Source organism: Anguilla rostrata, chromosome 19 (assembly GCF_018555375.3).
Source record: "Anguilla rostrata isolate EN2019 chromosome 19, ASM1855537v3, whole genome shotgun sequence".
Lineage (NCBI taxonomy): Eukaryota > Metazoa > Chordata > Actinopteri > Anguilliformes > Anguillidae > Anguilla > Anguilla rostrata.
In genome coordinates this window covers 11,662,235-11,687,228 of record NC_057951.1, presented here as the reverse complement: position 1 = coordinate 11,687,228, position 24,994 = coordinate 11,662,235, and the positions used below count along the sequence as shown (strand labels likewise).

The window sequence follows — 24,994 nt, the reverse complement described above, 5'->3', positions numbered from 1 at the left end:
ATATTTCCAACCCTGACTTTAAGCCGCCGACCGGAAAAAATGCAGCCGGCTAACGCTTTCAATGTTCAATAGCTCCCAGACAATAGGGCCTAGGACCATCAAACCACTGCTAGAGTGTTCACAGACAGCGGCCCCGAGAAGCAGAGCCTATGTTTCGGGCGCTACCCCCTGCGATTTTACACGAATATTTCCAACCCTGACTTTAAGCCGCCGACCGGAAAAAATGCAGCCGGCTAACGCTTTCAATGTTCAATAGCTCCCAGACAATAGGGCCTAGGACCATCAAACCACTGCTAGAGTGTTCACAGACAGCGGCCCCGAGAAGCAGAGCCTATGCTTCGGGCGCTACCACCCCGCCGATTTTACACGAATATTTCCAACCCTGACTTTAAGCCGCCGACCGGAAAAAAATGCAGCCGGCTAACGCTTTCAATGTTCAATAGCTCCCAGACAATAGGGCCTAGGACCATCAAACCACTGCTAGAGTGTTCACAGACAGCGGCCCCGAGAAGCAGAGCCTATGTTTCGGGCGCTACCACCCCGCGCGATTTTACACAAATATTTCCAACCCTGACTTTAAGCCGCCGACCGGAAAAAATGCAGCCGGCTAACGCTTCAAAGTTCAATAGCTCCCAGACAATAGAGCCTAGGATCATCAAACTACTGCTAGAGTGTTCACAGACAGCGGCCCCGAAACAGAGCCAATTGCTTCGGGCGCTACCACCCCGCGCGATTTTACACGAATATTTCCAAACCTGACTTTAAGCCGCCGACCGGAAAAAAATGCAGCCGGCTAACGCTTTCAAAGTTCAATAGCTCCCAGACAATAGGGCCTAGGACCATCAAAGCACTGCTAGAGTGTTCACAGACAGCGGCCCCGATAAGCAGAGCCTATGTTTCGGGCGCTACCACCCCGCGCGATTTTACACGAATATTTCCAACCCTGACTTTAAGCCGCCGATCGGAAAAAAATGCAGCCGGCTAACGCTTTCAATGTTCAATAGCTCCCAGACAATAGGGCCTAGGACCATCAAAGCACTGCTAGAGTGTTCACAGACAGCGGCCCCGAGAAGCAGAGCCTATGTTTCGGGCGCTACCACCCCGCGCGATTTTACACGAATATTTCCAACCCTGACTTTAAGCCGCCGACCGGAAAAAAATGCAGCCGGCTAACGCTTTCAATGTTCAATAGCTCCCAGACAATAGGGCCTAGGACCATTGTTGTGGACAGGACAGTGTTGCCAGATTTGAAAATGGTGAACCCGCCCAAAGCCATTTTTCCCCTGCCCAACAACATAAGTAGCCCGATTGGGTGGTATCCGCCCAATCTGGCACCACTCGGTGAAGATCAATCATTGCAATTAATGGTGATGAACAGAGGTTCGGGTTATAGAGGAGAAAGTAACCTTATGGTGGAGAAATATTTGCACACTTTCAAAAGCAGGAGGCAGAAAGCAAGTCTCTGGTTGGCAATAATTTTGGTGAAATCACTCCTTTCAATAATTACACTTCTGTCTGTACGAGTCAACAGTGTTACAGTAATAAAAAGTAACAATCAAAACTGGACAAGCATATTTCAGCTGTCCCGTTTAATGTCCAGGCACCGGATTTTTTTCCCTCCTTTTTTTGTTTTTGTTCTCCTTTGTAGTGTTCCTGTAATGATAGCACTCCTGTAACCTTTGCTGGATGCGGCTCGGGGTGTAAATTAGATTTAGGGCCCTTTGAAGGGGGCCTGCGAGCCCTGGGCTCTTTAGTTCTGCGCCCATCAATCTCCCCCTGCGAGGAGCCCCGGGCCCCCGGCTGGACTGTCTGCGCGGCTCGCAGAAGCTCTGGCTAATGAGTCAGGACGGGACACGCAGTCACTGCCGGGCTGTGCTCAAACTGTTCCCCGTTCCGTCCTGCAAAAGGTTCGCTAATGAGACGGGACACCACATGCACACATTACAGCTTACACACGTGTGCCCTGTGAATGCACGGCCAGCCAAGGACATATATCTTATATACGGAGCCCCCCCGCCCCCCCTTTTTCCCCCCCCTGCTCGACGTTCCTTGCCAAGTTTCCCTTCTTTGTTTAGTCCACTCCGGTCATCCTGGCTCCGCGGGCTGCAGCCAAGCGCATATATATCAAAATGCGGTTTTTAAAAAGCCGTGTCTCTGTCACGCCAGTACCCCGACATGACTTTGGCCAGGGGAAGAACGCACAGTTCGGGTCGGGGAGGGGGAGGGGGGGTTGATCGTGGTGGGGGGGGGTTAGTGAGGCAGAATGCCAGCCCAGGGTGTCCCTAGCCCTCCTCTTCTCTGTGCAAATCTAACTTAATGACCCCCTCCCATTCAGACACTGCGAGGATTCCAGAATAAACTGCAGGGTTCTGCTACCGCTCAGCTGTGTCCAAAGGAAACTTTTTAATCACTTAAAAACTGGCATATACCAAGCAGAAGCCCACAATCACAGCCCCATTTATTTACACTAAAGATCCACATTAAAATAATTTAGTCATTACACATCACATCATAGCCATTTAGCAGAGGCTATTATCCAGAGCAACTTGCATAACTTTTTAGATTTTTTTATACAACCTGCAGCAATACAGGTTAAGAAACTTGCTCAAGGGTACAACAGCAGCATCCTACCATACAAGTCCGGTTCCCTAACCATTATACTAAACTGCCACCCAATAGTCAAATCGAAAGCAACGTACAATGGAAGAGAACCTAAGTGAAGAAACCCACACTAAGCCTCCAAACTGAAAAGAGAGAAAATTGTGGCAAATTGTGCCTTCATGTAAATGGACTGCATTTATATACTGCTTTTATCCAAAGCGCTTTACAATTGATGCCTCGCATTCACCAGAGCAATTAGGGGTTAGGTGTCTTGCTCAGGGACACTTCGACACGCCCAGGGCGGGGGATCGAACCGGCAACCCTCCGACTGCCAGACAACCGCTCTTACCTTCTGAGCTGAGCTGTGTCGCCCCCAGAGTTCATGAATTTGAAGCAGAAGACAATAAGCTTAATTGTTTTCAGGTACTGGGACGGGGGGTGGGGGGGGGGGGGGGGGGGGGAAGGGAAATCACTGCCAACATCGCAAGACTCACAGCAGCGCAAACAGCCAGAGGAAGCAGCCTCCCTAATTAGGACCGTAACCGCGGCGAGTAACCGTGGCGAGGAAGCCGCGTTCTCCGAGTCTCATCTCTCTCACGCCCGACCGAGGGAAGCAGCCAGCGTCTGTAAGGAGCGGTAATTACAGGAGTCTGGGCTCTTCTCTGAGAGCCAGGCTTTTCCTCCTTAAACTGTCTCTTTTTTTTTCTTTTTTTAAAAGCTTTAGCTCTGGGGGACCCTCTTTGAAAGCCATCCTGTCGGCAATGTTTGCCAGTGGGCGAACGTACTGTATAGCGCAAGCTGCAACACTTAGCCAGAAGCCAAGACAATTTCGCTCGGGGAGAGAGTTCACAGAGTTTAGAGCCCTGAGAAATGTTTTCCGTCACTCATTCTCCTGATGTGGAGATACCGGGTCCCGTTCCCATCCGATAGCGAGAGCGCGATGAGAACGTGCCCCGCGGAAAACTCAGTCCGGAAGGAACCGCAGCAGTTGTCTGTTTATGGCATCCGAGCAGCAGCCCGGGCAGCGGGACATTAGTCTAAACACGGGCCACGGGCAGCGGCAGAGACACTTTCTGGCGATGCAGATCTGAACGACTAGCAGACGGCTTCCCGTAACATCCAGCGCCAGCGAAGCTGCACCACTTTCTGTCTTCCGCAACTCACAGCTACGTAATGCCACACTTAGTTCACAAAGACGACATGTGTGATGAAGAACTTTATGGGAAACAAAGCAAAACTGCCTTTATTTTCTGGCTTTGAAACGCAGTTCTGAATACCCCAAATAACTTCCTTCATCTCCAGAGATCCGGCAGCATGACCTATTAATTTAATAGAGAGTTGATTTTCATCCTGCTGAGCATAAACATTCACAGCATGAACTGAGGGGTAAGGATGCAGTCGCCATGACAGCATACTGAATCCTAACGAAGGGATAGAAAGCAATGTTGGCCCAGAGATGGAGTTGCTTGCTACCTCCTTTTGCCTCCATACGTCAAGCACCCAAGTCTCTTTGCTCTCCCATAACTCATCAGACATCACCTTTTACAACAGGTCTTCAAAATTACGCACAGACATTTCCCCGCATGTAAACAGGCCATATAAACGTACAGGTTCAGATCTCTCACTCATTTACACACTCACTAATAGCTGCTCTTCAGTACATGAACAGGCGAGGCTGTGATTTCTTCATATTGACCGGCGCTGTCTGACAGAACAATTTCCTGAGCCGTAACCCAGCTCCATAACTCTTCCAGTTACATTCCGCGCCGTCACTTCTTCCCCCCTTTCCTCTCCACAGAAAAAGAAGGAAAAAGAAAGACCGGTTGTACGTACAGCTTGTCACAGTGCTTACTGTAAGTCACTACGCCCCCCTATATACTCACTCCATCCTGTTACTGGAATGGGCAAACGCTACCCTGGAAAAGACTAAAACTGGCCATGTCAATTACGATGGTGATGATGAAGATAATGGTGACGACTGTTACTACATTTACCCCTCACTCAGCATGTTGCACAAACAAGGCTTAAAGGTCACTGTGTGGGACTCAAGCAGATGCTGGTGAGGAGATTCCAAACAGGCCTTTCAGTCTGAATGTTCCCCAATGTGTCATTGCTCCTGAATGGGGAACAACGCACCTGCGCACCTGCGCGCGCTGTAAGGTAAGGTCAGCGTTCCGAAGCTGGGAGAGTGGTGCTGGGAAACGGGGGTGCAGACGGGATCAGACGAGCCCGCCACAGCAAAGCCGTTTTTTTCAGAAAGGAGGGACAGAAAACAGAAAAAGCAGGGGCCTCGCACGCCTGCGGCGTGGACAAGGCGGGGGGGCGACGGCGCTGCCATGCCGACGGGCGCGCGAGTGGCCCGCAGACCGAGCGCGAGGAGCGCCCGCGAGCGCGGCGACCGCAGAGCAGAACGGAACGAGGCTGCGCGGCGTCGGGCGACCTGGCCGCACGCCGGGCGCGCACGTGACCCCGTACGGAACACGCCGTGCCCACGGGAACGCCGGGGGAGCCGCAGCCCAGACGCCAATTCCGCTAAAGGTCGCGGCGAGAGCGCCGGCACACAGGAAGGAAACGCTCGGGCCAGCACCGCGCTGTCTGCACGGGCCATTGTTATCGCCGGAGTACGCTTTCCTCGCTCGCGTTGACGGTTTTTTTTTTTTGGTTCCCATGCAAGAAACATGTCACGAGTAACAACAAAAATAGGTTCCAAATAATGTTTTATCCTTTACAGATACAAGGCAGCTTTGCATTTCTCCATTTCTTAAAAAAAAAAAAAACCGGCAGGACCTGTTCCCCCTCTGCAGCAGGCAGTGGAAAGCTGTGCGCTTGTGCACTTTTTAAAAATGCGTGCTTGTGTTACCAATCAGGAGATTGCGATCGCAGCAAAGCACACTAAATGGGCCATAAACTAAACTCCGAGGGCATCTGATATCATCCTCTCAAACCCCAGAGTGCTGTTATGGTCCGGGATCGCCGCACATTTCAGGCACAGTTCAGACGCACGCATTTCCTGGTGTCATGGCCTTTTACACACCGCTTATGCTAATCGCTGTATTACGATGCACCGCTGAAGTAAATCCCTTATATTATTCGATTAATACAAAATGAAAAACGTCCTTGGGAGTGTATGGGGTTTATGAAGGACTGTGCAGAACAAATGGTAACTTTTTTTGGCCCTGTTTTAAGGAGGCAACAATAGTTTGCAAACATTAATGTTGTTCAAGAACAGGCTTTTTGTATGTGTCATGGTATCAGACGATTGATGGCTTTAGTGCAATCTTGAATTTGTGCATCGTGTTATTTCCACGCACGCAATGCACTGCGTCTTTAATGGGCTGCGGTACCCTTTTATGTGAGCGCATAAAATGAAGAGCGCATCAATCAGGGCGCGTCAAACACACCGAGGGCCCAACTGTGTGCAGGCTTTTGTTTCTGCCGAATAAAAACGGGGGCTTTCATTTTTCGGCACAAACCCTACATGTTAGTTTCCTGACACGTGTGCCAATTTGTGGCCTTTCCCAATTAATGAGAAAAAACGGCAAGCTGCAGCTGGGGGGTGAGCGTGAACTCTCCTGCGGTTTTCGGCTAATTGGTTTTCTGCACCCCAAACCCCCCACACCCCCACCCCACCCCACCACCCACCCCAATCGAACCAGTAGAGCAGCGCAGAAGCCAGAGGCTTCAGGATCCAGCTTCCTCTGTGTGACAGAGAGGCCACATTAATTACCCCTGTGCGTGTCCACTTGCCCCCACTGCCTCCCCCTTCACCCTCCCCCTCCCCTCCCCCTCCGCGCCCCCGCCCCACCGCCCTCATGAGAGTTCCCTCTGTGGGAAATTTGGAAAAAGGACGAGCCAAAAGCTGGCAGGCGTAGATACACATGGTGCTCCGCCCAAAATGCCCGTGGGACCCTGGCACTGTAAACACGGGGAGCACCGCAGGGTTTTCGGCTGGCCCCCACAGGGCGGGGTACCAACGCTTCCCAAAAGTGACACATGGGAACCCGTGGGACACACCTAGCAACCCCCACACAACACAGCTGGTCTCCACAGGCCTGTTTAGTCTGTCAGGTTTTGCTAATCTGTCAGAGACACATCAAAGGACCCCTTCGCCTCTGCAAAGTCAGCCCTCATCTCAGTCGCCGCGAAGAGACCTTCGGTTGTCAAATTCTTCGGCCTTTCATTTGGCCCTGGGATCCTGACCACTCATTTAGAGCATCTGCACAGATTTTCCACTCTCACGCAGGCACTGGACTAAATATTTTGCGGTTCCACATTCGAATTTCAACGTGTGGAATGTGAAGCGTGACTCCTCTCTGTTCTCTTCACTGTCCGTGGTTTGAAAGCCTGCACAGGTAAGGGAATGTTTTGACTTTAAAAGAAGCCCAGGCTCACCTGGGGAGAACAGCTAAGCAACAGCCAAACAAGGGAAAAGCTAAAAACACAAGCGAAGACCCGCATTCAGCACTCAAACATTATCTTATCAAGCACCAAACAGGAATTTGTTTTCCCGGCCCGCCAACTGGTCGCACTTAACAGTAACACATACTGTACATCAGATAGCATCGCAGCGCTACCCAATCTCCCGTGGATCCCGACTAAACAAAAAAAAAAAAAAAAAACCCAGGAGCGCACTGCATACCTTTTTGAGAATCCCTCTCCTAACCTTATCCTCCGGTTGGATCAGTCTGGCTCCAACAGCGCAGTCCTGTTTTATGCACACGTTTCTCTGCAGAGACAGAGCAGATAGGCACTATGAGGGTCATGCCTTCAAGAAACTACCGGGGGGGAGGGGGGGGGGTTCTAATCTTGTCAATTGTGAGAGCCCACGGTGTTTTGGCCTCCAGCTCTAAAGGTATTATACGGCCTCTTTCAGCTCAGTCCCTTGTGGATGCACCTGAATAACGGGCCCTTATCAACTCTCTGGCGTACCTGCAGGTGGGTGAAATTCTGTGGGTCGCGGAGCTTCAACCGCGCAGGTGTGACCGTGTGGGACGGCTGTCTGGAGGCTGCTATGGCTGGCCTAGTAGTTCACAGCAGTAAGCCAATGAGAAACCCTCAGCTCAGGGGCGTCAAACTCCAGTTCTTGGGAGCCGCGGTGCCCGCGGGTATTTGCGGTTGCCTTTCAAATCATAAGCCAACTAAGGTCTTGAGAACAAGGCGTGTGGACTCTTTACCCAATCAGAGCCTTAAATGAATCACGTGTGTTGAAACGCACTGAAAACCAGCTGACACAGTGGCCCCCCAGGACCGGAGTGAGACACCCCTCTCTTAGCTAATATCATAATGTTTATTTTTGATGCTTTGGTCATGTGTTTTTTTTTTTTGCAATGTGCTTCTTCCATGACTAAATTAGTGTTGTCATCTTGGAACATGTGGTTTATGCGAGAGAGGGGACCGGTTTCCACCCTGCCTCACTCAAGGTCACGGGAGACATTTAAATACACCACTCTCAGTTTTTCCTCCACTGTACACACACACGCACACACAGACACACACACACACAGACCGTTTCACACATGAGAGGTCCACATTAAGTCCCAAAAGGCCAATGAAGATCTTACAAATGCTCTACGTCAGCTGTGCCAAATGCTTACGTCACATTGAGTTTTATCTGTTTCGAGAACATGAAATATGCGATCACGTGCTTATGTCACCGATCGGAGAGACTGCAATCACAGCAAGCACGCTACACAGGCCATAAACCAAACCCAAAGGCATTTTATATCATCCTTTAAACCCCAGAGTGCTGTTCTGGCCAGGGATCACTTCATTTCACAGAGTTCATACGCATGCCTTTCCAAGTGTTGTGGGTTTTAACACATAGCGTATAAACAAAAGGGAAACAATCAAGAGCGTGTGAAAAGGACACATCGCACATCTGCAGAATATATGCATCAACTTAAACTGAACTATAAATCACCGCTACTTCATTTTCTCTCTCTATCCGGGCAGAAACATTCCCGGTTTTTGAGTAGTCCGATTTGTAACGAAAATTGAAAGGTTGGAAACTGTAACACGGCACATATCATCAGTTGAACAGATGTCCACATCAGTTCCATACAGCAGGGCCCTCCTGCAAGCTTGCTTTGAAACCCATCTGAATATGGCAGCCTGCAACAACTATTTGCAGCTTGTCCCCTCTTTATTTCAGATTTGGGTTGGGGCTGGAAACGCTGCTAGGAATTAACTAACAGTTAAACCTCAATGCAATCTGTGACCCTGAAAACAGAAGCACTACTCGAACAGAGCCTAGGATATGGGAAGTACGGTCATGTATAAACTTAAAATTAAAAATTAAAAAAAGGACCCAGATAATTCATATTAGTCCAGCCAGCCTGGTGTAACACTCACCCTTATAAGAAACCCTGGTCATAACTGGTGACAGTGAAATTTTTCACTTTTTAGGGGGGGGAACTTTGCAAGGGGTCACCACCATACACATGTACACTGTCTTTCTCATGTAGCTTTAAACAGAGAAACATGGAAAATGGGTCTTGACTGGTGAAATTCTTTTTTTGGGGGGGGGGGGTTAAAAGGCAAACGCAGATGAGACATGCCGGTCGTGCTGACACAGATGAGAATAATCAGACACGCAGACGCTATAGACGCACTGGCTGCCTCCAGGCTGCTTCCACCCCCGAGATTACCCGGACCTTTTAATCAACCCCCCCCCCCCCCATACCTGAAATTTCCGCTGTTGCCACAAAGCGCTGCATTCCTCGGATGACTTTCACTGCTGACCAGCACCCAACCGACCTGGAGAGGGAGGGACAGACAGGAGGCAGAGATGAGGAGAGGAAATCCCCCCCAATACCCACACAGGCCTCCGTTTCCCCGGCGACCTCGGTCACTCACCCTGCGGCTGTGTGCATTCCGTCAGAGGAACGATGCAACTTCAGTTAGAGGCACAATTCTGCTCATGTTTCCACTGTGGAGAACGCAAAACTGCATCCATTTGTAATGGAAAGAAATTTAAATAACACATGTGGGGGCGACATAGCTCAGGAGGTAAGAGCGGTTGTCTGGCAGTCGGAGGGTTGCCGGTTCGATCCCCTGCCCTGAGCATGTCGAAGTGTCCCTGAGCAAGACACCTAACCCCTAACTGCTCTGGCGAATGCGAGGCATCAATTGTAAAGCGTTTGGATAAAAGCGCTATATAAATGCAGTCCATTTACCATTTACCATGTGGACTCAAGGGGTAAAAGGTACAGCTTGTAATCTTACAGGTAGGTTTTTTTACTCCTGTAAACTGCCCAAGTATTGTTCATAAATTAATTTTACTCTTATATTCGGCTCAAAATACACTCTATGGTGCTTGCGGTCTGACGCTGCTGATGTCAAGGGAAAAGTTAGTGGCAGAATATAAGAAGTGATGGGTTATGATGATGATATGAAGTTGTGAAAAAATGCTGTTCACACATACAGCCTCTGGAAACCCCCTAATGCCCATAAACCAGCCAGTAACCTGAATCTCACACAAATAAAACTGGCTAGGCCAATAAGAATCATACTGAAAACTGCTCAGAATGAACTGTCCCCTGTAAACAAACCGCAGATTCAGTTTTGGCTTCCCTGTTCAGCGATGTTTCGCTCAAAACCTGAGATCCCCCAGGGGATTCAGCAGAATCCACCCTACTGCTGTGGTCTTCCTGGAACTGCACCGCTTCTCCACTCTTTCATAAGTCCTTCCAGAAACACTCATACCCCTTTCTTTCTGCTTTAATTCTTCTGAAAAGTGCACTTCCCTAAGAAACGGAACACCGTGGAGTCTGACTGCCAATCAGAAAATTAAAAGAAAAAAAAACAAAAAACCTCACATCTCACTGTGTCAACACACTACAAACTGTGGGCATGAACAGTAACTGCTGCAGAAACTGACTGTGGACAAAACAGTTGAGAGAGTGCTCCTCAGTTCAAATGCCACCCTACAGTTATGCAGAACACATTTTTCCTACTACTGTAATTGGCTGTTGCTGTGCAGGACATGCTCTCCTCTATTTAATAAAAGATACGCCTGTGCAGTTAGAGGCACTAAGCTGTGTCTGGGCAGTAGTTTCAGTACTTGAAGTCATGAGTACAGTATGTTTAGTCCGGCAGTTTGCGTTGGAAAGATGTCAGCATTTTTTTTTTTTTTTTTAATTCACTGGCCCAACGTGAGGCTCACTTCCAGTCAGCTGCACTCTTAATCCAGGCAGCCACAGCCCTGATGCTGATAATAAAACAAAGGCTTCCAGGCACACAAAATAAAAATTAATTTATGCATTTGTCTACTAATATGCAATTACTTTGTAATTACACCCTGATTGCCTGCAGTAGAGAGGGGAAATTGAGATTAGTCATGGGGGGAGGGGGGTTAGGGGGTGGAAGAGGACAGCGATTGTGTGTGTTGGCCTGTGGCATTGGTTTTTGAGGGGGGTGTACAGGAAGTAGTGGGTACAGGAGCAGTTGCAGTGGCAGGCAGCTCCGTGACCCCCCGCCCCCCCGCCCGAGGCAGTTGCTTAAAATTCTGAAACTCGAAAATAAAAATTAAATTTTGCTCTGAGTCTGCACGGAACCCTCACCCTCTTACTCATAACTGAAAACGGGTTTTTTTTTCTTCTTTTTGTCAACGGGCCTTTTTTTCTTTGACTGGATAAACTCCCACCACACGCCTGAAACTCTTTCCCCGTTTCATTTCGCAGTGAGAGGTCAGAGGAGGACAACGCAAAATAGTTTTACTGCCTTCATGTTGAAAACATAACTTTTCAAGCAAAGCACTATGGCCAAAACCTGACCTTTTTATTTGTACTGAATGAATCAGTTTTTGTATTAGTTCATTGTCCTCCTCTGACTTCTCATTTTCAATCCCTTATTTTTATGTTGTTTTGGTACAAATCCTTCCAGATCTGGTCTTAATATCAGGACAGGAAGGAGGGTCTCTGTAGCTTAGCTCTGACTTTGCTCATTGTCCAGAGAAACAGTTCTATTAAATATTATCTTTAAAAAGCAACAGTCGGTTCTCTGGTCTCTGCAAAACACGAATGTCTGAATACATGTGACCTGAGGACACAGCCATCCTTCAGCCCTAGATCGCATTTAGAGATTTCTCCAGACTGCAACAGTGCGTACGGTGTACCACATAATGTCACAAGCTCCCTCAGACGTCTCAAAGAGTCCACAAACACATACTTCAGGAAACGGAACAAGACACGTTGCAAAATACTAGCGGGATTAGGTAAGGTCCTTGTACACACTTTAAGACAACAACAACAACAACAAAACTGAGTCCTTGGTTATGTTGGGGAAGTGATAACACACCACACTATATAGTCTAGTGACGCAAAAAATACACTCCACAGTGCATCACAGAGCCAGATGTACCCATCCTTACGCGAGCGTACGAGGCCTTAGTGGAAGTTCCGTGGAAAGGTCATCGCTCCTCTCTTAACCCGCTCCTTTGTACCGCGCAAGCCCGCCCGCCCCCCCCAGCGCTGCCAAGTCAAGAAGTCATTCTGCTCATTTAATTAGAAGCCAGGACAACAACAAAGAAAAAAGAAAAGAGAAAAAGAAAAAAGATTTTGCCGACGAGGGTTCAACGACCATAAAGAATCTCGATAAGAGGCTTTTCAGGCGAGTCTTTCCTGTTCCCAGAGAGCATGCGGAAATGTGCGTAAGTGAGCAATGCAGACGATCAGACCGGCCACGAAAAACCTGTTCGTGCGGTACGGCTCCTCTCCGATATTCACCTCAATTCTCAGAATAAAACACAGGAATTCAACAGCAACAGAACTCTGAGTGTCGGCAGTTGGGACGTGAACCGGCGGCTGCGACGCCTTTCACGCGTATTTCGGTGCGGTCTTTTGGGACGCATACAGCATCTGAGAGAGAGAGAGAGAGAGAGAGGTCAAAACAGGCTCCCGCGGCTCCCGGCTCCCAGAGCCCCCACAGATGCAGCGTGTTACAAAAGGCGGCCCTCGGAAACATGCGCCTTTCCCAAAACCTGGCAGCGGCGGGCCGGTGACGCTCGCTCCGTCCGGAGCCCTGATTTCGGGTTTTCGACAGCGGCCTTTTGTTGGCGGTTTTGTTTTTGTGTGCGCCCGCGCTCCCCCCCCCACGGCGCACTCGACAAACGGGGCCCTGCGTCCTGCATTGGGAGCGGGCTCTCCCTCTCGAGTCAGCAGAGCTTTAATCTGGCGGGGACTTTATTATTGTATATGATTGGGGGGCTGAAAGGAAACACTGTTTGTCTCCTGTGAATGCGAGGGGGCTTATGATCGCCCCGCCGTCCACACTGCCGCCATTCTTCCCCAGGTCAGCCTGGACATTGTGTACAGTTTGTTGGGGATTAGAGTCCCCCCCCCGGCCTTTTTTATTTTTTATTTTTTTTTTTAATGGCGGACAAATTCCTCCACAGGGTCTTCTGTGGAGAAAAAAAAACTTTGCCTTTTTTTTTGTTTTGTTTTTCTTCTTCTGGTACTTCTGTTTTGTGTACTTTTTTTTTTGTTTTGCCATTTATTTTAATTATTTTTTTAAAAGGAAGTGCTTTAATCTGGATTCTAAAAAGTTATGCGTCGTCAATGGCAACCCTCCCCTCCGCCGTGCCCGATTGGCTGGCGCTGACGGGCGCGCTGGGTCCTCTGAGCACTGGCACGCTGGACCATAACTAAGGCCGGGACAAAGACCCAAAAAGAGCCGTCCTGGCACCGCTGGTTCAGCTGAGTTCTTTTTTTTTTTTTCTTTGAGACGGAAAAAGTGACAGAAAAATAGACGAGCAGTAATTTTACTTCCCCGATGCGGTCTGAAAAAGAAAAGGCACACTCATTATTACCTAAGCGACAGATTCTCTCACTGGCACACTATCTAAACACAGCGGGAGGAGACAAACACAACCTCTGGCCCCCAACTGTTCAATTTGTGCTGTTCTCCTCCATAATATTCTCTGTCTGTTGGGACGGAAAAGAGCTGGGCGTAGGGGGGAGGGGGGTAGTAATCAAAACCCAAAAAACAAGTCAAGTGTTTTAGTCTTATATTTAGACACTAAATCTTATTTATATTACTTTTTTGCTAAATAACACTTGCCAATGAGGTGAGACAGTTTTACTAATTTCATGATTTGTCAAAGGGGTACGATAATTTCACTTGTCAAGTCAAAATGTACCTTAAAGCAAGCTAATATTTTCTACATGAGAGAAAAAAATAATCATTATCACTGCAAGATTAAAACACTTAAGACAGACTTTTTTCTTTTGGTTTTTGCAGATCAAAAGCACACACACAGAATAACATGGGGCAGCTCCTCAGGCTCATGCAGTCAGGCCTAGGAGAGGAGCGCGTATGTTTCATTATGCTAATGGCTAGTGGGCAAGAGAACAGTTAGGGTTAGGCTCACGCAGGCAGGCCTAGGAGAGTAAGAGGCAGATAGAGAGGAGTATGTTTCGCTATGCTAACGGCTAGCGGTCAGAGTGGAGGCAGCACAGAGTCACTGCAGCTTCTGCTGGGACCAGACTGGGACCTCCTTGTGCCGCTGTGTGTTTGTAATTAAAGCCACGGCTGTCTCCTGATACACTTCTGTTTTTTTTCTTTTTTTCGTGTCTTGGGACATAGCCTTGATCCCGAAATATTTTCAGCAACAGCACATGAAACTGGAAAAAAAACTGAATAAGCAGATCAAAGCATGACATTAATAACCAAGCAACAAAGGGAAGGATGTCTTTTTTTTCTTGTATTACGCTCTTTTTACCACAGCAATGAGTAATACTATTTAAAAAAAAAAAGAAACTCAGCACACATCTGTGGTACATGTCTCCTGTGCCCTTTGCTCAAACAGAAAAAAACATTCCTAATGTTCATCATACACACAGACAGACACACACACGCACACAAACACAAGTGTGCCACTTAGGACTGAAACTTCAAACCTTTTGATTACAATTAAAAGCAGGCCATACAAAATAGATCAGTGTACTGATCAATCACAGATTAATGTGCTGTGCCTCTATAAAATGTTTTGGATTTCAAATAAACGAGGAAGCATCCAGATTCACTGCACACAGTTTAGCACATAATCTCCTTTGGTTTTGGGCCTAATTTCCACAAACAGCCGTTACGCAAAATACACAAGTCTGCAAACGGGGTCATGCACGAGCATTTCTATTATTTTAATTGTGCAGAAAACAACTGTCATCACTAATATTTAAATACTGCTGGGAACCACACCCTGAATAAACGGGCGCCAGTCCTTAAATACAGACACAAAGCCGGACGGAGTCAACGACCACTCTGACAAACGTAAATGAGAAAATTACAATCATCAATCATCAAAGGTTACGAAACAAGGTAGTTTTTTTTTTTTTTTTTTTTAACTGCACAAAAATTAAAATGGCAAGTTCCATTCGTGAGGAGGTGAAGAGGAAATATCAGTGGTTCTCCTGAAGCATAAACACCAATTTAATCAGGTTCCACACACATCAAAGAGCCGCCAGCACACGCAAGACTGAGGCAGACAGTGCAGGAATGCTGAGACAGACACAGAGGCAGACACACACACATGCACGCACACGCGCGCAGACACACACACACACACACACACACACGCACGCACACGCGCACACACACATACTCACACACACACACACACACACGCGCACACACACGCACGCACGCACGCACGCACACACACACTGCTGCACGCACACACGCACACACACGCACACGCGCGCACACATACTCTCACACACACACACACACACTGCTGCACGCGCACACACACACGCAAATATGCAGATACACACGCACACACACAAAGATCCCAGACTCCTATGACAATCCATCAGATCAAACACTCACTCATGCTCATACTGTACAGAAATTCTCACTTTGATGTGTGCACACACACACAAATCACAAATTCACAACAACCCCTTTTATGCACACATACAAATATACATATATACACACTCACACTGCTGCGCGCACACACACACACGCATGCACAGTCGCACGCGCACACACACACACACACACAGTCACACAGACGCACGCACACACACACAGACGCGCGCACACACACACACACACACTCACACAGACGCACGCGCACACACACACACTCACACTGCTGCGCCACACCACTGCCACACCACACACACACACACACACACATACAGACACACAGACACACAGACACACACACACACACACACACAGGGCATGGCATATCTGGGGCCGTGCGTTCTCCAGCGAGGCTCTGGGTGTTGCCTGCTGACTGCTGTGGATGTGAGCGGTGCTGGGTTTCCCTCCAGCACAATGGGGCGCGGGAGAGGACGGGCGAGGTGCTGAAGCAGGACTTATAATTCATGGACTAATAGGATTGTGTGCTGTTTAGCAGGATTAGGCGTGTTAGAGAAAGAATCTATTTATTGCTGCCAGTCGGGGGGTCGCGTTGAAGACTACACAGCACCGTTGTTTTTTTAAGCGATTTATAGGATTACTCTTCAGCCCATACCTCGGCCCGTAAAGCGTCTGCGCCATTCAGCGATATTGGGATTAAATTGGTCGCTCCTTAATACCGTATGATAATCCTAGCACATGAGCCCAGCATGGGCCAGGGCTCCAGGGGGTGTGGGGGGCGGTGGGGTAGGGGGGCGCGCAGGGACAATTAAGAACACCTACTTTTTGGGGGAGCCCGGGGGTCGGGCCGGCTGCGGCTCAGGCTCAGGCCTGGCCATGCTCAGCTGGGCTTTGCGTGTTCTTTGGGCCGCGCCGTGGAAAGACCCTGACCCGGGGCCTCGGGGGCCCAGACCCAGCCTTTTCAGGGCCCGGGATTATAAAACCATTCTTCTTCACTCTTTCATTCTTTTCTTCTTTTTTTTTCTTCTTTTAAATGGAGGGTTTTTTTTTTTCTTTTTACCCACATAAAAAAGCCCACTTTTAATTAGTCCTTTCTCTTGGGGGTGATCTTTTGTTCCCTTTCAGCATGGCTTCCCCTGGTTGGCTCCTCAGAGCGACGGCTGTGATTGGCTCCTGTTCGCTCCCTCAGGAGACTGAACTGTGTCATAAGCACACCTGACGGCTCCCTGGATCCATCGCTGCAAAATAACACAGCTGACACTGGAAGAGCTGCGTCTGCTTTTTGTTCGTTTTTGTTTTTGTTCACTTCTTAAAATTGTTCTCCTGGATTTAAGAAAAAAAAATGTTTGTCTGCCGGTACGACACCAGCTCTGCAGACAGGCATGTGGGCTCCTCTGCAGCTGCGCAGTTCTTCTGCTGGAGGGACGCACTTCATGCGCAGTCTGCGCAGGCATACTGCATACTGCAAGCACAACACTGACCAGAAAACTGGCTTTCATGCACAGCAAGAAAGCGAAGGCCCAGACAAATAAAACCCACCCAACCCCCCGCCCCGGGCGACATTATGGCCAATCGTGTACTGCCCTGGATGCAGATGGAAGTGGCACAGTCAGGATTCTACCATGGAGTTGACCGCACACTGACACATAGAGTATTAAACCTGAAAGGTGTAAGGGCACAAATATGTGATTAGAACGTTCATTAAATGAACATTCTAATGCTGATGTCACGATCACGACTGGCAACTGGAAGCAATGGAGTTCCAGAACACTGACTCAGAATGTTGAGAAAACATTTCAAAGAACCTACTTTTCAAAAGCTTTCCATGGGAAGTCACAGAGGTGGAGATCGGCTGCCTCCATCCTCCCTGTGTGGCACAAGCCACATCACAGCCTTTTGCTGAACGGGTCATGGATCTCCAGGGTGTCTGAGAAGGCGGTGAAAGAGAAAACCAGGGGGAGGGAGTGGAGAAGGGGGGGCGGAGGTAGAACACAACCCTGACCCACCCACACAAAGTCACCTGGTCGGGCGAACAGAGACGGGATCGGCAAAAAAGCCCCAGCCTCTGATGATGTCAGCTGCCCCAGTGCACCCAGCCGCAGGGAGCCAATCCAGCGGGCTGTAAAACAATACTGGGGTTTCTGAGCAGGTAATTAGTGGCGCCAGCACACAGCCCCACCAGGAGAGACGCGGTGATACGGGAGTGGACTCTCTGCGGGCTGAAACCCCAACTGCACTGTGGGAAAGATCCAGCCCAGGGAAGAGCACTGCAGACCCCCCCAACCCCCCCATACCCACCCCATCCCCCCTCCAGCTATGAGAAGCGTGCTGGAGACAACCTTCCTGCCCCAGACAGTGTGGTTACAGGAATAATTGGTGGGCTGAGCTCGTGGAAAAGCACTAAAAAAAAAACCCCACAAAGCCAAGATAATACCTAAAAAGCTAAATCACACAGAAATTATGGGAAAGTGAAAACCTAACATGTACACGCACATATAGATTCACACGTGCAGTCTCACACACACACTCACACACACACACACACACACTATCACTATCAGCCACCAAGACGTAAACAGGCCTACGATCGATATATCACCCAGTACATAAATGTGCACTCACCTTGTCCTTATATACAAGTTCACATTTTAAAGTTGTGACTATCTTTGGATATTGACCTGATGGACAGAGTGCATCTTCTTATCTCATGTTGTCAAGTCACATCCACAAATGAAACAACATCATTAAACATGTTTCATGAAACAGAATGTAAAGGTCAATGTATTGATCATACAAACTGCTCATTTAAGGATCAATTCAATGCAGTGGACATCATGTTTGTTTAGGAAATGCAAATTATGGATACACAAGCATCTCTAAATTATTCCTGATTAATGCATATTTTTAACAAAATGTCAGCAGCTGTGCAACATGCTTTTATTCCAAACTGATCGCTCTGAACAATCAGGGTTATGTTTTATTTTAAGGTGTTTATTCACAGGTTTTATCTGAGCATACGATTGGTGGGACGCCTTATAACCACAATGCAAAGCACAGAATGTCAACGTAACCCCCCGCTTTGAAATGACTTTAGCCATTTTCGCAGCTAAGATTTAAAGTTTCTACACCACAGAATTTAAACACAGGAAAGTGATCATCATGTCCTTGAAATTCTGGGGGGCGGGTGCATGTGTGTGCGTGCTTAAAGGAATCCATATTTACAATAAACAATTGACTATTGACTCTGCTGGTATTTGGAGTTACCCACGGCTGGACAGGTTTCCCTGTGGGAAAAACCATTCTTTGCATTTCCCATCATATGCAGAGTTGTCACACAGCTGAGGGAAAAAACAAAAAAACACCTGGGATTTGTAAAGAGAGCGCTTGTTGGGGGGTGCCTACAGGCCATGTCCTAAAAAGGGCAGTGACTGTAATGGGTCACGTGACTCAAAAAGCACAAGACCACAGGACGCAAATTACTGTGCGAGGAGCAGCCGTCCCAACGGAGCTCCTGCTCTTTGGGTTTCGGCGCGACTCGAATCTAATCACACCTGCGCAGCGGAGATTCTAATCACACCTGCGCAGCGGAGATTCTAATCACACCTGCGCAGCGGAGATTATCCTACCACTGCAGCGGGATACTAATACACCTGTGCAAAGGGAGGAATCTAATCACACCTGCGCAGCGGACCGGAAGCTCTTAAAATGCGCAGGGAGAGTCTAATCACACTGCGCAGCGAGAGATCTAATCAACACACTGCGCGCTTCAAATGTACACACCTGCGCCGGCGGGAATAATCACACCTGCGCAGCGCGCTACACCGCCGATTCGCTATCACAACCTGCGCCCACCGCACGCTTCTAACACACCTGCGCAGCGAGTTCTAATCACACCTTCGCAGCCGGTCTAATCACCCCTGCAGCAAGAAATATAATCAACCTGCGCAGGAGACAATATAAATACCTGGCACGGAGGAATTCTAAAGATGGCAACAAATCAATCCACCTCGCGACTGAATCTAATCACACCTGCGCAGCGGAGAATCTAATCACACCTGCGCAGCGGAGATCCAAACGGAGGCGAGACGATGCCGTGCGGACATGCCACTCTCTGACACGCAGGTACAGCCACACAGCCGTGCTTTCTCTGAGGCGGCCGCTGATGCCCCTTGACCGCTGTAATGGGGGCGGGGGGGGGTATGGGGGGTGGGGGGTATGGGGGGGGGGGGGGGGGTTAATGCCCGTGCAAAATGGGGCAGGGAACGGGGTGTGCAGACGGCTGCAGACGGCCCCCGTCACTCGGAACGCTCATTAAAATGGCAAAGAGAAGTCAATAAGCGCAGCGAGCGAGGACAGTAAACAATGGTCCCATTCAAAATGGAGCCCAGCGCTCGCGCTCCGGTCCCGGGGAAATAAGCCCGACGGCACGGCAACCGCCGCCTCGCTCCCGCTGCTCACCAAGAGCCCCGCCGCCAACCGCCACCCGCCACCCACCAATCGCCAATCCGCTTTCTCAGGAGTAACACACGTCTCCGTCCATCTGTCCCTCTCTCTCTCTGTCTTTCCCTCTCTCTCTCTGTCCCTCCAACACTCCCTTCAGCAAAAATGGAAATAAATCTGAGAAGAAAGGACAAAATATTAGAAAATAGCCTTGTGATGCTATATCGGAGGATACTTTAAATGTGATTGAGTTTACAACAAAATAACAATTCCTTTTCTTAGCATATGCATATGCGTAGTAGTTGTTCAGTTTTTAATGCCTGAACAGCATAAATGAAAATGATCCCCCCCCCGCCACCCATTACTACTTGCAAGGTTGTATTTGTATAAAGGTCGTATTTTTGCTGTGAATTTGAGTTCTTCAGCTGTGCTATTCTTAGTCATGATCTGGCATCTTCAAGGAAGTTTTTTTCAAAACAGTGAAAAGTTAAAAAGTTCTCTTCCTCTTTATTTTTCCTCTTTTCCTGTTTCTCTTTCTCTGTATTTCTCTCTCTGAGCGCTCTAGAGCCTGTGTGTGTCAGTGGCTGGGAGCGCTCTACAGCCTGTGTGTGTCAGTGGCTGGGAGCGCTCTACAGCCTGTGTGTGTCAGTGGCTGGGAGCGCTCTACAGCCTGTGTGTGTCAGTGGCTGGGAGCGCTCTACAGCCTGTGTGTGTCAGTGGCTGGGAGCGCTCTACAGCCTGTGTTGTGATAAATGGGAGCCACACAAGGCCCTGTGACTCACCAGGGCACATGCTGCTCACGCACAGACTGCCAGTAAACCCCTGTCTTACACACAGTTCCCTGTAAGAACAAACTGCTGGAGTGTAACAGCGTGGGAACAAGAACAAGAAACAAAACAGAAAAAGAGAAAGAGAAAGAGTGAACCAGATAGGAGGGGAAGGAGAGGACAAAAGAGGGGGGCAAAAAAGCAAGAGCTGAGAGAGGGAGTGGAGATTTATTGCATCAGATGAGCAAGTCCTGGCGAAACAACGGCCTTAAATATCACCCCCTTGGTCTCAGGCATAGAATTAGCGCAGTGAGCTAAGGCGTAATTAGGGTGTCATGTGAGAGAGAGTCATTGGGTTTACCCACGCTCCACTCGCCCCGGCCTCAGTCCACCACTCACACAGCCTCCCATACAAAACACACAGCCTCCCATACAAAACACGCACGTAAGGAAGAAAAGAAAATGGGAAAAATCGATAAAATAAAAACGAAATGACCACAAATATTAAATAAAACATTTTTAAAATATTTATGAATAAATATAAACAAAAATAAAAATATAAATAAATGTTAAATAGATAAAAGGCGTCTACACACTTTTTTTTTGGTTAATGCTACAGTCCCACAGAGTGACGGAGCAAAAATGGGCGCCAGTAATAAACGATGCTTGTGAATCACTCTCGCCCTTTAAGAGGACGCACAGCAGGCACATGCCCAACCCTGTTAGTAAGATCATCAGTGAAATGTTTGATATGTTGTGGGGGGGCACAGATTGAATTGCATGCACTGTGCCGGTTGTGGCTGTGGGGAAACCTTCCTGGAGGGGCAGCACCCAGATCCTCTCGGCGCTGAGAGAGTGTGGTTACGCAGGCAGCCATCTCACACTGAGGCCTGAGAACAGGGTGGTGCTCTGGCATAATTGGAGGCCTGCGGAGCGGCAGGTTTTTTGGGGGTGAATTATGGGGCGAGACGGGGGGGGGGAGACGGCGGGAGCTTTTCAGGAGCGAGCGGGGGGGGGGTGTGGTAACAGAACCGCGCGGCGTGCAGGATAATGACAGGCTCTGATGGACGGCGAGGACCTGCTCTGGTCGTTAGCGTGTCTCCAGAACAGTGCGATGTCGGTGTCTGGTCACCGTGATCTGGGTGTGGGGGTGTAGGGGGGGGTGGGTGAAAGGGGGGGTGCTGTTGGCAGAGGCGCTGTGACAGGGGATCTCTGTGCCGGGACGCTCGCCTTGGGGCTGGTAAGACGAGAAGAGGCGTGTGCTGTTTTTGGCTGCAGCCGCAGTGCCCGGAGCGAACCTGGCTTCCCCTCCACCTGTGTGGTGTCACCTGGCACCGTGGCTGTCTGGCGCTGGGGCTTTCCTGATAGCTTCCTGTTAATCAAACCGATCAGGGGGGTGGGGGGGGGCGGTGCTGACTGGTTCGGCTGCACACGAGGCATAACAGAGCAGAGATTTTACCCTGATTTTTATCATGTTTAATTTACATGATATCGCCTCACCAGCCATTGCTGTCCCTCTCTACCTGGAAAAGTGTATGCGTGTGCACATACTGTATGTGGAGAGGCTCAATTTCCACTCCCCCGAACACATTTTCTATGAGACACTGAAGAATGCCGCTCGGTTGTGCCAAAGGAACCCGGGATCGTGGTGCAGTGCTCACTCCGCTGTGCAAACACCTGGAGCTTCAGGGCTTCATGGAGGCTTAAATAATTATCTATCATCATGGCAACCTGGCCAGCCCTGCTGGAGAACAATCCAGGCTTGACAGGTCCACATATTACACTCAAATCGCTGCAAACTACCAACATTAAAGCACTCGAAGCAATCCAGACGAGATGTGCTACACAATGACATGACTGACAGGACTGCTTCCCTCCTTGTCAGCCATGAGAACACACACCGCCTTTGGGACAGTGCGATAGAGTCAGAGGACATGTTTCTGAGCAACACCCTGTTAAAAGAGCAGCACTGACGGGGCAACCGATCCCCTGGCCTTTTCTCTGACCCGCCGGGGGGAGCACCACTGGCTCTCTGCACTCCTCCGAGCAGGGAATACACTCTACCCGTCAGAGAGAGAGGGAGGGAGTGAGGGGGAGAGAAAGAAAGAGGGGGGAGAGAAACAGATGAGGAAGTAGTGGAGAATGTGTTTGGAGAAAGAGAGGGAAACAGGGAGTGAGAGAAAGAGAGAGGTGGAGGAAGTAACTGAGTATGTGATGAGAGAGGAAGGGAGAGAGAGGTGGAGATAGGGGGCAGAGAGGGAGGGAGGGAGGGGGAGAGAGAACACGAGTAAAAGGAGAAGGCACATCAGAGCCGTGGTGATTAAAGCCCTGTCTCCGCTCTGCAGACACGCGCGCAGACTTAATCACAGCGCCGCCGCCGGGGCCGTTAGCACAGTACTCTCTGGCCGGGGGCCTGACAGGCCTCTCCAGCGCGGCCGGGGAGGGGGAGCCAGGGAGGTGCCGGGGAGGGGCTGGAGGGGCCGGGGCAGTCAGGGAGGTGCCGGGGAGGGGCAGCCAGGGAGGTGCCGGGGAGGGGCAGCCAGGGAGGTGCCGGGGTGCGTGCCACCGGAGCCAGGGGCAGAGCACCTCACTGCAAATTAACTGCCATTAACGGGAGGGGCAGGCGCCAGATCTCGCTCTCGCCTCTCTGACCGCGTTTCCTCCGATCCGGTTAATCTCCGGGACCGCCAGAAGGAGGGACAATGGAGGTGGTTTGCAAAATAAAAACTCTTTTGTCCCCCGCCAGAAATGGCCATTAGCGAGCAAACGTCAGACGGCCTTGTGCAACGGCAGCCTCTTAGCAGTCAGAGCCAGCGCTGTTAGCGTTACGGCCGAGATTTATTGGAAGGAAACAGGTCTTTAATATCTTTTATTTTATGTGTCACAGCGCCAGGAAACCCACGCACGGAAGCTAGTAGGCACAGTTAACACCGCAGTTTTCACCTGCTGGAAAAAAACAGTGTACAGGCTCACAGTCCTGCAGTAATTCAACCTTCGCAACATGGCTACGCCCCTCTCTCTCTCTCTCTCTCAGGCTTGCAGGGAATCATTCATACATTAAAAGAAACGGGGCTGGTGTGATATATAATACCAGGGCCTGCGGGCACGCCCAGGGTAAGTCGGCCTGGCACGGGGTCCCCTGGGCAGGGCGATCTCCGGCCTGGGTACTGCCTCTCAGACTTGGCAGGGGCACATTAGGGCCGGGCCCCCGCATCCGATACGTTGCCACGGCGAGGCTGGCGCGCGCGGACCCGGCCTTCAGAAGTCCGTCTGACTCATGAGTGAGAGCTCATTAAGTTTGGGGGGGATCAACAATGAACAAGAGGCTCCCGTAGGCCAAGCCGTCACTCACGGGTCAGTGTAATGAACACCCGGCTACAGGTGCGCTGATCCCAAAACCGCGCGGGACAGGGGGATTTAATTAGCGCCGAGGAGGAACAGACGTGTTTTTGGCTGGTCTTCTGTGGGATCTTTTCCCTTTCTGGGGGGGTAGAACGGGGGATGCTGCTTATTTTGATCAGTCATAACCTCTGTAATTACACCGTGCTATTTATCTGCCCAGCTGACATCCTGCTTATCCCGGACAGCTTCAAATGGCCGCCATTCTTCTCCTCACTCCTCAGTCCTGTAGCCTGGATTTTTTTTTGCATTTGGATTTCTAAACCCACCAGGGGAATGAACATTATTCAAGTTCAGGCCATCAGCACCCTGTGTGTGTCTCACACCCTCGAGTCTACACTCCTGAATCCTTCGCTCCAAACACTACTCCCCCCCCCCAGTTGCTATTTACTTATTGGTTTCCTTCTTTTGCTGGATGAGACCCAAAAAACACAAAGGAGCATAGCCTTGCTGTGTTAAACCCCCCCAACGTGCAAAGCTGAAACACAACCACGAGGAAACGTTACAACTGCCAGTGTGTATTCAGGCCTGCGGTCTCTAATACTGCCAAAATGGCGGCATTCTGTGACTGGACGCTTCAGTCGAGCAGTGACCATTTATGAAGAAATACGTACTGTGAGAGAAATAACACTAGTTTCAGTTAGCCAATATCCAGGCATCAGAGGAATAGCTGAAGGAAGGAAGTTATAAAGACATTTTTATAACTACTCACAGTCATGTGACTTCCTTAATACACCGGTGATTATGTACAGGTGATTGCTACTCATGCCCTGGCGGCACATTCAGGCTCACGAGGCGTGACAGGTTCTCATGACCACGCCCTGCCAAATTCCTTTGATGCACGACTGCAAAAACCAGCCACCTGAGCTGTAAACAAGGAAATTCCCCCATCTGGCTTTCAACAGTCTTATTTTTTATTTATTTTAAAGTAACAATTCCAGTAAACGATTAAACACTTT

The 24,994-nt window shown here is 49.4% G+C and overlaps 1 long non-coding RNA gene across 2 annotated transcripts in view; it reads right to left on the bottom strand.

The window, feature by feature from the left end:
- The window catches only part of LOC135245676 (uncharacterized), a 142,316-nt gene that overhangs the window by 50,749 nt on the left and 66,573 nt on the right, over positions 1-24,994 (bottom strand). For both annotated transcript variants that reach the window (XR_010327330.1, XR_010327331.1), the window contains exons 6-7: positions 9,284-9,357; positions 7,241-7,327 (exon numbers count right to left, since the gene is read on the bottom strand). This is a non-coding gene — a long non-coding RNA (uncharacterized LOC135245676). The remainder of the gene's footprint in view (positions 1-7,240; positions 7,328-9,283; positions 9,358-24,994) is intronic.